This window comes from Neovison vison, chromosome 3, assembly GCF_020171115.1.
Source record: "Neovison vison isolate M4711 chromosome 3, ASM_NN_V1, whole genome shotgun sequence".
Lineage (NCBI taxonomy): Eukaryota > Metazoa > Chordata > Mammalia > Carnivora > Mustelidae > Neogale > Neogale vison.
Window position 1 is genome coordinate 10,352,020 of NC_058093.1, and position 13,466 is coordinate 10,365,485.

Here is a 13,466-nt window from a genome sequence, read left to right on the forward strand (position 1 = left end):
TACAGTCCCTCTTATCTCTAAGGAAAGCAGTGTGACACAGCCGAATGGAAAAGAATGCTGCTCAAATAAAATCTCAAGGGCATTGTAGCTGTTCAATGGTTAGAAATTTTGCTCAGTATCTAATATTAATGACCTATATTCTTAAATCCCCTTATCTGTTTTATTTCTATGTAGCGACGGCTATTCAGCCAATATAGTGTAAAAAACTGGACCTTGCAAGCTGGAGAGGCCAGATTTTGGATTTTCTTTTTTTTTTTTTTTTTAAAGATTTTATTTATTTATTTGACAGAGATCACAAGTAAGCATAGAGGCAGGCAGAGAGAGAGAGGAGGAGGAAGCAGGCTCCCTGCTGAGCAGAGAGCCCAATGCGGGACTCGATCCCAGGACCCTGAGATCATGACCTGAGCCGAAGGCAGCGGCTTAACCCACTGAGCCACCCAGGTGCCCCGATTTTGGATTTTCTGTACAGGGTCCTTCCTCAGTGTATCCATATCTGGGATACCACGTGTTCTGATTTTCCTTTATACAACCCAGTGCTGCTGGGAGAGTATAGAAATCCGAGCACTTTGGTGAGAAGGCCTGAATAATACATTGGATTTGCAACGTTCTAGCCTCCTTGTCACCATATGTGGGTCAAGTTGCAGTGTATAGTACCGGGAGGGCCTTCATTCCTTTTGGCAGAGCAGTAGGGGGACACAGGAGAGAGATCTCTTCTGTGGCCGTCTTACGGTTTCCCACCACACCCGGATGTTGCCTTGTGTCTCCATGATTTGTTCATTGATTCCCTCCTGTGTTCAGATGTTCAGTTAGCCTCTCACATAAGAGAAGTACTAAGCTTTTCGGAAACATGTTTAAAATCTCACTTGTAGGTATCACACAAAGAAAAGTCATTGAATACTCTGGATTTGCTCCTCCTTTCACCATTCATACTGCTAACTGGTTAATTCTTCTATTTTTCAGAGAACCTGTGTTTTGGAGCCTGTTCCGTGGGCCAGACAGCAGACCACCGTCCACTGTGGAAACCAAGGGCTTTCACACATTGAAGCTCTGTGTTTTCACACAGCTTCTGAATTAGGAAGATTTTCTTTTCCTTTTTTATTTTTGGTTGAAGTATCAAAATGGATTTCTTTACTATTAATTAATTTCTCTTTTCTAGCAATTCAATTTAGTCATGAGAAGAAATTCAACGTGACAATTTAAAAAATTGTAAGTCTCCTATTTAAAAATCAAATTGTAAAAGAATATGCTTTCTTAAGTTGGTTTCTATGTTTGTTCATTTGTTAACAGGGTCAGATTTTACCCTGATTTTTTAGTGGAGAACATTTTGACACCTCTACAATTTAGAATACATTTCTGAGTAAGAAAATATTGTTCATTAGTTTTTTCTTTCTTGAACATTTTCTAAATAATCGTGAAAAATCCTATTCCATGGATAGAACAAAGCTTTAGGGATCATGAGCTTTTTCTTCAGTCAGCGACAAGTAGATTATGTTCTTTCCTGAAGGTATGTGCAAGGAATTATAAGATGGCAATATAACTCTGTTGTAATGTACAAAATAATGTTTTATTTCCTTCTATAGTTATAAACATGCCTGCAGTTATTTTCTGCCATTACAACTAGGAGAAGTGTCAAGTAAAATTACCATGTAAGAAAATTTTGCTTTCTCAACCCCCATCCCCCTTACTACTTGTTCTCCCCTCAGTCTTTTGGTTCATACTGAACATCATTGCCTCCTCCCAAATCCCAGAAGCCAGCTCCATTCTGTTCTTTCTCTCACACTCTTCTGCCCTGGCTATAAACAATGCTCTCAGCAGCTCCGCTCTGTTTGGACCTGCTTTCCTTTTACCTCTATCGCCTACCATCCACCGCTGTCTTGCCAGGATTATTGAAATAGCCTCCAACGAGACACTTTAGTATGTTCTTCTCCACAGTAGTCAGAATGAATGAAAAAAGAAAAAAAACACATGTGTGTATGCTGGTGTGTATGATTGTGTATACATATATATGATACACATAGATAATATGTAGATATTATATATAATTGATAGAACTGTGCCATGTGTCTATTTTATTTTTTCAAGAGGTGAATATTATTTGTTTATTTTGTTATTTTTAAAATTTAAATTCAATTAGTCAACATACAGTACATCATTATTTTCAGATGTAGTGTTTAACAATTCATCAGTTGCATATAACACCTAGTGCTCATCATATCACGTGCCATGTGTCTATTTAAAACCCTCAAACAGATTCTTTTTTATTAAATATTTTATTTATTTGACAGACAGATCACAAGCAGGCAGAGAGGCAAGCAGAGAGAGAGGAGGAAGCAGGCTCCCCGCTGAATAGAAAGCCCAATGCGGGGCTCGATCCCAGGACCCTGAGATCATGACCTGAGCCGAAGACAGAGGCTTAACCCACTGAGCCACCCAGGCGCCCCCACAAACAGATTCTGATTGCACTTGGAATCCAAATCCACAACCATGATCCTCATGATTTGTAAGGTCTGACCCCTGCCTACCCGCTGCCTGTTATGGATTGTGTGTTTGTATCCCCTCAAAATTCATGTGTTGGAACCCTAATGCCCAATGCGATGGTATTAGGAGGTGGGTCCTTGGGGGGTACTTAGGTTTAAATAAGATCATGATGGGATTATTATAAGAGAAATAGACTAGAGCTCACTCTCTGTCATCATGTGAGGACACAATAGAAAGATACCTGTGGACTAGGAAGAGGGCCTTCTCCAGGAATCAAACTGGCTTGTACCTTGATCTTGGACTTCCCAGCCTCCAGAACTGGGAGAAATAATTGTCTTTTGTTTAAGCTGCCCACTATATGTTATTTGTTCTATTAGCTAAGACCCTGCTTGTCCTCCCCTGACCCCTCTGCAACTATATTTCTACCTCCAAGCCACCAAGCTTATTACACTAGATCTTTCTTCCAGTGGCTGGTGTTTTCATGTCATTCTGGTCTCAAATATCATCTTTTCAGAGAGACCTTCCCTGAACACACAATCTGAAGTAGCAGCATCCCTAAATATTCTCTGGCCCATCACTGCAAATGTATATATATATATATATACACACACACACACACACACACACATACATACATACACACACACACATACATATCTATATATATATATATATATTTTTTTTTTTTGAGAGAGAGGGATAGTGTGCAAATGGAGGGGGAGGCACAGAGTGAGAGGGAGAGAGAGAATCTTAAGCAGGTTCCATACCCAGGCCTTCAGGAAAATCTTTGAATGCTTCTGAAGTATGCTTCTGAAGTATTCATGCTGGAATTCTTTTATCTTCCCTGAGATCTTTTTTTAGGCCCAATAATTCTGCTTTTTAAAAACTGAACCTCTTCTCAAACACATTTACCATTTCTCTATAGCCTGTCTCTGTGAAAAGACGCTGGTCTCTTATGACCTGAGTTCAATACAGTAGGCTGTCCCTTCTATAGTAAGAGTAGCTGCTGTTTTTCATGTTTTTTAATCACAAGAATATAATCTCCTTTCTCTTGTTTTCAGACTCGGTACATTCAGATAATGCTGAACGTTAGCAAGCTATTTACTTTAATTGGCTGTAAGAGTTAGCTCTGGGCTTCCAGATAACTTGGGCAAAAAGTGTGACAGAGTGAATAAGAAAACTCTCATATAAAGCAGAGGAAGATAATTCATTAGTAGAAAAAAATTCACAGCTCTGATCCAAACAAAAGTCTTAATTCCATACTATTTTGAACATCTATTATGTATTAGGTACATTCATTGAGTACATTATTGAACACCTATATTGTACTATTAGGAATGACATTTCACTGATCTAAGGCACCATAAATTATAAGATGCACTATAATTTCATGTACCACTTAACAATAAAAGAATCTTGTCCATTTGACAATAGAATAACATCAATTAAAAGGCACATCCTGATTGAAAAGAAGTAAATAGGGATGTCTGGGTGGCTCAATCAGTTAAGGATCTGCCTTCAGCTCAGGTCATGATCCCAGGATTCTGGGATCAAGCCCTGAATCAGGCTCCCTGCTCAGTGGGGGGCCTGCTTCTCCATCTGCCTGCTGCTCCCCCTGCTTGTGCTCTCTCTCTCTCTCCCTCTCTCTGACAAATAAGTAAAAATCTTTAAATAAAAAAATAAAAAGTAAATATTATGGGTAAAGATACCCTCAAAGAGTTTACGGTCAAATAGGGAAAGCAGAGATTGAGTAAATAAGCTCATATACTTACTTGGTAAGTTTGACAAAGCAACAGTAAAAATATATTCAAAGAACTTTTTCGTCCTGGTGGTTCACTTCTCTTCCTTGGAATCATTTCTAAATAAACTACCTACACACAAGTCTTGTCTCAGGCAGTGATTTGCAGGGACCCCAAATAAGCTAGGTGGTATCAGGATTAACCCTACAATGTGGACCTTTGGGATGTGATTCTGGAACAATCAGTACTAGTCAAAGAGCAACAAGTACCTATTGCTGGTGGATTCCTCACAGCAGCCTGTGGCATGCTGAAGGATCACAGCCAAAAAGAGTTGCCTGCTGTTGATTAGGATGGGGTACAGGTGGGAGGCAGAGTAATGATTCATATAATAGTTAGCACCTGAATGGTGTGGGATATTGGTAATTCAACGGATCATGGCTTTAGCTGTGGAAATCTTGAAGAACAAAAACAGCAGGCTCAGGTCAGCCACCGTCAACTCAGAGCGAACCATCAGAGCCCAAGGTCCTTCATGGCAACACTTAGAGAGATTCTCTTCTCATGAGGCCACAGAGAAGACTGAACTGAAAATCATGCCTGAGTATGCAGGTGTGACAGGTTTTCCATGCAAAGATGAGGGCCCTGATAAGGACCACTGGCACGGGAACATTTGGATGGGTGAGTTCCAAAGAGCCTGAAACTCCAGACCTGTCTGAGCTCTGGACCAGGAGCAGTAGCTTCTTCCCCTTGGTAGAAGCAGTAGCTTCTTCCCCTTAGGTTGGAGGAAAGCAGCCCTCCTTGCCAGGAGTCTACTCAAAGCCCAGACCTGAGGATGATGCCTTGAAAGAAGACACTTGCCATCCTCCACAGAGCCATCCTTACCTGGCCTCGTTCCTCTAGCCCGGTAAGTAGAAAAAAAAAAAAAAAATTGGCTCACATCCACCGGTGAAACCAGGAGAACTCACGTGGGATTGGATCTTAAAATTTGTACCAGGGAAAACAAAATGTAAGGCTTTGCAGGAGGGTACCTATTCACGTGGCAGGCTTCTCCCATAACACCAGTTTCCTGGAAAGGAAATGCTCTGGGTGGCTCCTTGAAGCATCGATACATCGATGGCCTACAATTGAACAAGGCAGACACGCCTGGTGGGGTCAGAAGGGCCGGGGAGTCCCCGGCTCTCTCTTAGTTCGACCAAAGCTGCTCTTCTCCAAGTGCTGTATCAGTGGGACTTCTACAGAAAATTTCACTTGATAAGAGACTTCGTACGGCTGTAAAAAAAAAAAAAAGGAAAAGCACTATATTAGATGCCTTTTCCACTCTAATGTGCCATAGGATCCTTGTCTGTTGAGCTCTGGCATCTGACTGCCCAAGGTCCAATTCATGGCTCTACCTTTTTTGGTCTGTAAGACTGACAGCAGGATACTTTACCTGCTTTAGCTTTAAATTGATCTGTTAAATGGTGGTAATAGTGTATCTGTCCAATAGAGTTATTGTTTTAAATAAGAACAAAAGCATGATATTTAGCATAGTGCTAGCACGTAGTAAATGCACGGTACTTTTAGAAATATGGGAATGTCTAAAAAATAAATTCCTTTAGGCAAATTAGATCCAGCATAGCTAGGTGATTAAGTTCCATCTATATTTACTTACTTACTTATTTATTTTTCTACTTAAATGTCTTCTTATTTATTTGAGAGAGACAGAAAGCCAGAGAGTGCACAAGCGGGGAAAAAGGCAGAGGGACAAAAAAACAGTCTCTCTGCTGAGTGGGGAGACTGATGTGCGGCTCCATGTCCAGGACCCTGAGATCGTGACCTGAGCCAAAGTCAGATGCTTAGCTGACTGAGCCTCCCAGGCACCCCTCTATCTATATATATTTAAGTAAATTTTAAACTGTGGAGTATTTTTTATATCAATGTATTTAATATCAGCATTCTAAGTAGAGCCTTGTCGAGTAATAATGCATTAGGTTGTCCATAAGAACTTGTCATTTTCATAGGTCAAAAATGGTTGAAGATTGGGAGTTTAGGTTGTTTCCATATAGTATTAGGAAAGGATGAACGTTCCTAAGAGGTACAGGCTGGTGGTGGGGTGGGGGAATTTAGCCCGTCATAATCCAGTCCTACAAACAAAGTTCTCCCTTGATGATGATCTCCTGTACCATCTCGGTGGGCTACGGAGCAGGCCAGCTTTCATTTGACTTAGGAACATGGTTCCCTGATAAAGAACAGAGACAAAGTGAGTCTGAATGGCTTTGGTTTCTGTTGCAGCAGAACCGGTCATCTAAGGGCTAGGGAGCTTATTTGAAACCCAAATGAGTACAAAACATGTATGCAGGTAGGCAGTGGCGTCCCTACGCTGGTACCTACAGGTCCTGTGATCACGTGAACCACAAAGCTTGATGCTACTTCTCTTGCGGCCGTGTTAGTGACGGGCAAATGAGAAGTGTCCTGGCATCTTAGCTGAGAGTTCTGTTGCATTATACTTTGGACTTAACGGTATTAAAATTTAGGTGATCTGTTATGTTCTCTCATTTTGCTTTTCTGCAGTTTGTGTACCAGCTAAAAATAACAGTTTTCAAATTGAGATCTTAGAATGTCTGAGCCACATAATAGAGTTCCCATATATTCTTTTCATCTTAAGTTTTTCTTTATCCAGAGTTTTATCAGGTAGGAGATATGAAAACAAGGTTGTTGTCTAAAAGGCATGCTTTCCACTTAGCTCAGGTGGTCCCAGAGAATGTCATAGAATATTTGTATTCATTTCCATGGCAACTGGCAACTCCATCACCAAGGACACTGCTAGCTTTTTTCTTTAGGAAGGTTCGCTTTATATTTGAGATTGAAACCCATCTCCTTTATTAATATTTATTTTTGGAAGCATTTTGATGCATTATGACTACTGAGATGACTTTGTTGCATATACTTGAGGTGCAAAGGCAATCAATGCCTCTTCACTAAGGTGGCATATGTGATTGTTGGTTTTTGTATAGCGAGGCAGAAGAGACACAAAAGGAAGGAAGAAAGAAGACAAATTAGGTACTGCTAAATAGAATACACATACATATACAAACCTACACACATATGTTCACACACAACAACAACAACAAAATAGACACCATAGTATAATAAAGAGCTACTCTGCATATGTAAGTTTTGAAATGGAAGGGTTTATTTTCAGCCATCTTGACTGTGAACTTTGTGTTGGAGATAAAAGCCATCATCAGTGGTGTCTTTTCCCCTGAGTGCCTATGCTATAAAGGATACTGGCAAGGGTCATTGGGTATGACTTTTTCTGTGAATCCCCATTATTTTATCATATTTTCTATGATGTGACATGAGGGAGGACATCACTAGGTATAATCTATTAAAAGATTCTATTCCATAGTTTGTGAAATGGAAACAAATATGAAAGTTGCAAAGAGAAGAGCTTAAAAAAAAAAAAAAAAGGAAAATCAATGCCTTTCCAACCCCAGAGGCTAGTCTACTTTAGGACTCACTTGTGAAAAGATTTCTACATGATTTCAGTATGTGACCAAGACTGGTTGGCTTAATCGCCTTAGAGATCAGTACCATTTTATTCTATAAGGAAACATTTCATTTCATAAAGGTGGCAAAATGTGAAGGGTGGGTTTGGCCCTGTTAAGGCTGACTGTCATTCCATATATTAGTTTTCCAAAGCTGCTGTAACAAAATACAACAAATCATGTGGCTTAAAACAACAGAGATTTATTCTCTTGTAGTTCTGGAGGCTGGAGGTTGGGATGAAGGCTTCTAGCAAGCTCTGGCATTCTTTGGCTGGTAGCTGCATAACTTTGCCTCTGTCTTTATGTGGCCTCTTTGTATCTCCTCTGTGTCTCCATTCCAAATTTTTGTATTTCTCTTTTAAAGACACCGGTCACTGGATTTAGGGCCCAGCATAAATCTAGGATGATGTCACCTCATGATCCTTAACTAACTACCTCTGTGAAGACCTTATTTCTCAAATAAGCTCATATTCTGAGGTTACAGGTGGACATGAATATTGGGGGTCACTATTCATTTATCATACTCTATAACTGACATTTGGAGACACTAGTCATTTCTCAAGGAGAAAATTATGCCCATGTATCTTGTGAGAGAGACACTAGTCATTTCTCAATGAGAAAACTATGCCCATGTATCTTGTAAGAAGATTGGCAAAGAAAGGTAGGGACAGGCGAGAACAAGCAGCTGAGAGCTTTTCTGGGAGCCCTGACAAAACACAGACAGGTCCTGAGGAAGGTTTCTAGGAGAACTTCTGTGGGATTCTAAGTGAGAAACAGAAGTTATGGAAATTCTTTTTTTTTTTTTTCTTCTCAAGACCATTATTCATTTACGTGTGATAGTATAAGAAGGCTTATCCTCCTTTTGTGCCAGTTGGTTCAATAGGAGTCTATTGGATATTTGTTTTTTATAGGCGTCATGCCTACAGGCTTTGGGTGCATCAAAAAAAAAAAAAAAGCTGGGGGCTCCAACTGGAGAATTTGATCACCCTTAGTATAAAGGAGCTTGTCTCCTGCCAGAGGAACTAGAAAGGCATACAGGAATACCAGTTTACTTGTCAGCTAATGAAAAGGGTTTTAAGCAAAAAAGAAATAATACACGAAGGAAATAAGCAAAGATTTTGCCCAGGCAAAGAGAACCACCCCAAAGATTTGAGCTTGGCAGTTGCAGAAGTTTCCTTCGGCAAAGAATGGACCACATGGAGACATGATCTCCCTTGTTCCGTAGAAGGTAAGGAGGACTCACAGGTGCTTGTAGGTGGGAAGGAATCTTACTATCCCCAGGAATAAGAGATGCTCCGCACACAAAAGTGTTTGCTGGAAGGTAATTGAGGCAGAGAGAGTGAACTTGCTGGGTCTAATTGGAAGTACAGAGTCTGCCACAGTAAGGATGGTACAGAGACAAACTCAACAAGGCATAACTTCACAAGTGGCCACTAAGGTTAGATAACTGTTTCAGTTAAACAGTGTTTCAGAGGGAGTTTCAGCAGCTTATTGATGATCTGGTAAATCTAAGGTATGTATCAATTGTGTCTGAGTCCTATGCTCTAAAATTTTTCTTTTAAAATTTTTAGAAAGAAAAAAATAATTTAATAATGCAATTTCTTTTAGAAGGGTTGTTCCTTTATTTGGTTATTTGGAAATCAAGCATATATAGAATGCTTCTATGTCTTTGTAACTTTCTCATCAATTTCATGTCACTTGCAGTTAAGAAACTAACCTACCATATCCATATCCTACCATGCTTTCAAGGTATTTCTCTCCACCCTCCTATAGCTATATTTTTGTGCTTGGACTATGCCTTACAGCTTTTGTTGAGCCTATTCAGGTATACATGTGTTCCGATTTATCTAAATGGCCTCCTTGTTAGAGAGGACACTAAACCAAATGAAATGGCTTAAGATAATGGTGTTAGTTTAGACAGTATAGGATTTTCTATTAATATACTTAATTACCATATCTGGATTCAGAGTTGGTAGTGATTATATTTTCTTCCTAATTAAAATAATCTCAGGGAAAGTATATTGAAAGGATTTGGCCCAACTCACTTTGGAAGTTTTCTGTTGAATAATCTCAGAAGACTTTCTAACTCTTCAATATGCAAGGTGGGGGCACTTTGAATTGAATAGACTTGATTGGGATACTTTGTTTCTTTGTATTCTAGTCTGTTGGAATGTCTATGGATGTCAAGATGTTTCTGCAGGCTGCCTCAGCTTGTGGATACAAGCAGAGGTCACTATATTCAAAACAAATCATGTCATTCCTGCCTCTTGCCCTTTCAGTTGACATGGAATCTATAACCCCACTTTGAAAACCTCACTCACATATTTCTGGGAGCCTCAGGGAACTTCACACGGGTCCACAGACACCTTTTCCACATAGTCTCCTATTTTGACCCTTCTCCGAATTTGTTCTTGGGGCATCCCATGGAACAAACTCATTGCAGTGACAGCACTGCCATAGTAGTGGGTACAGTGGTTGTAGTAATTTGGTGTGGATTTCCTTCTGGAGCAAATTTAGAGTGTATGACTATAGTGTAAGTTTAGGTTTCTTATTTTGGTGAGTTGAAGAAGTGTTATATACCGTAAGGTGCTATGTGTTTGTATGAATTTCCTAAGCTCAGTAATTCATTAGATATTTGATATTTTCAAAATATTATTAAAGAAAAATGAATTTGCCTTCTTTCAAATAAAAAGAATAACTTCAACCTTTTAAATGATGGTGGTGTCTGAAGCCAGGTTGAATTTTATATCTGGAGGATAGAACCGCTAAAGATCCAGCTGTTGATTCTTGTACCAGCATTTCTTAGTTCTTCTCCTGAAGTCCAGTTAATGGTTTTTCTTTATGTTACTAAAGGGATTTCTAGAACTGTGATGTTACATTGTAAATTTTCTTGTTACAAAGTCATTTTATTTATATTTGATCTTATGTTCCTCTGTAATAGTGATAGTCATGTGTATTAGCCTTCTTTTGTATTCGAAGACCCAGATGTGTAGGAAGGCACTTGTATGTCCAAGATCATGCAGCTTGCCTGAGGGGAAGTCAGGTTTTGCATCCAGATCTCCTGGCTCCGAACCTGAGACTTTTCCTTAGGTGGCCTTTAGTGGGTGGGAACAAGTGTCCCTTTTTCTTTGTACTCAATGTTTGGGTATTCTTCATATAAGAATAGCAAGATTTGGTTGCTCTTCATAGGCTGGCATGCAAAGGGCAACATATAACAATCTTAGTATCTATTCATGACTCTCTGACTTGAAGAGAAGAAACTGTCTTTGAGACACGTGAGAAGATATTCAACATCATCTGGGAAATGAAAATCAAAACTGCAATGCTACATCACCTTCTACCAGTCAGAATGGCCAAAATAAAACACACACACACACACACACACACACACTCTGAATCCTTAAGGATTGGTGAGGATTTTGGGGGGAAAAAAAGAACTCCTCCTGCACTGTTGGTGGGAATGCAAACTGGTGCAGCCACGGTGAAAAGCAGTAGGGAGGTTCCTCAGAAAGTGAAAAATAGAACTAGCCTGCGATCAATAATCACACTACTAGGTATTTTCCCCAAACATACAAAAACACTAATCCAAAGGGATACATGCACCTCTATGTTTATTGCAGTATTATTTACAATAGCCAAGATATGGAAGCAGCCCAGCTCTCAGTCAGTTGATGAATAAAGATGTGGCGCGCACACACACACACACACACGCACACTTACATAAAGATGTGGTATGTATGTATGTATGTGTATATGTGTGTATATATACATATGTGTGTATATATATACATATATAGAGAATATTATTCAGCCATAAAAAATGAAATCTTGCCATTTGCAACAACATGGATAGTGCTAGAGAGTATACTGCCAAGTGTGTAAGTCAGAGAAGGACCTATACCATATGATTTCACTCACATGTAAATTTAAGGCACAAAACAAATGAGCAAAGGAGAAAAAGGAGAGAAACCAACCAAGAAACAGACTCTTAGTTAAAGAGAACAAATTGATGGTTGGGGGTGGCACATGGGAGGGGGCAGAGATGGGTCACATAGGTGATGGGGTAAAGGAGTGTACCTGTTGTGACGGGCCCTGGGTGAAATAGGGAAGTGTTGAATCGCTCTATTGTACACCTGAACTAATATTACACTGTAGATTAACTATTAAAAAAAACACCTAACTTTGAGAGCCTACCATATGCCACACATCAAACAGTTCTCCACAGCTGCCCTATGAAGTAGATAGTCTGTTTTTACAGATGAATTATAGATTGAAACAGGTTTAAGCAACTTGCCCCAGGCCTCATCTGGAGAGTACAAAAGTCAGAACTGATGTCCAGCTCTTCTTGTTCTTTCCATCACATCACCGTTGCCTCTTCCATGTCTCTAGAGGGACCTGGACAATAAAGAGATAAAGGAAAGAAGTCATGGGGAAAACCACCATCCTCAAGATGACCAGAGACGATAAGGTCTTCATGGGTATATGAGCCTTAGCAAAAGTTCGACCCTGGGCTGGCCTGACTCCTGGGTGGAAGGATCACTGTATACACGCTGTGCCTTAAGAATCCCTGATGGTTTCCTAAACAATCTTAAAGATGTTTCCACCTGTAAACATGCTGGAAACTGTGTATTGGAATCCTTTTTAAAAATCCATATGCTTCTGGAAGGATAATCTACATTAGGGTTAATTTGCTTAATGACAGATGATGAAAGGGGCATTGTGGCTCTCTGCCATGAGCTCTCCATTAAGGTCGTTGAGGATAAAAGCCAAACAGCCAGTGTGTTGGAAAGGGGTCGGTGTGTAGGAGCTGATCCAAGTCTGACGAGAGGAAGAGGGGCCATTAACTTCTGGGGCTCCACAGCCCTGTGTGAAGTTGTGAAGGAGACAATGAAGGAAAGAAGAGGTCTCAGAGGCCTGTTTTTGCCTATTTTAGTATTTATTGTGCTGCCAGTCCTACTTAAAAGCAATGCATTTTATTTTCATAGACCAGAATTTCAAACATTCTGTGAATTCTGATTCATTATTTCTCTACACTTCATAAACAGAATCACTCAACAGCAAAACATTATCACTTAATTAATAAAAGCATACTCCTGACAGTTCACGTTTAAGAAATACCAACTCATAATTGTTTCTTTTCTTGCTTCTGTAGCACACTAACATTTTGCTATTGGTATTTGGCAGAACCTTACTACTGCTGCAACTGTTTCCCGAAATTCTGCTATTGTTAATCATGGAGCTGGCAGCCCACACTCCTGCTGCTTCTGCAGACACTCATTTTAAGCTCGCAGCACCATAAATAGGATTCTCAGCCCCTGTTGGCTGCCTCATTATCTTCGTCCAGTTTCTCACTGCGTTACACCCATAACTGGTCAAGCGTACCCATAATTAATGTATAGTTCTCGACTTTCTTTTTCTGAATACAATATGCAGTTTCTTCCTAATAGGTCAAGTAGGTGGCGTTACTTCTTGCTTTAATTTTTAGCCAGCTCCTAAGTCTGCCACCCAATATCTTCTTGCACAATGTGACAAAGCTCTGAAGCTAAGGCCAGCATGTGAAAAACAAAAAAGAAAAAATTATTGAAGTTCATCTGTTCGTAATTACGGGACCCAATTTCTTTTCCCGTCTTGGGTTTCCTGCCTAGCAAAGTGGCAGAAGAGACACCACTTACATTTTGCATCCTGATTTTTTTCATAGAATTTTTTTTTTTTTTTTTTTTTTTAG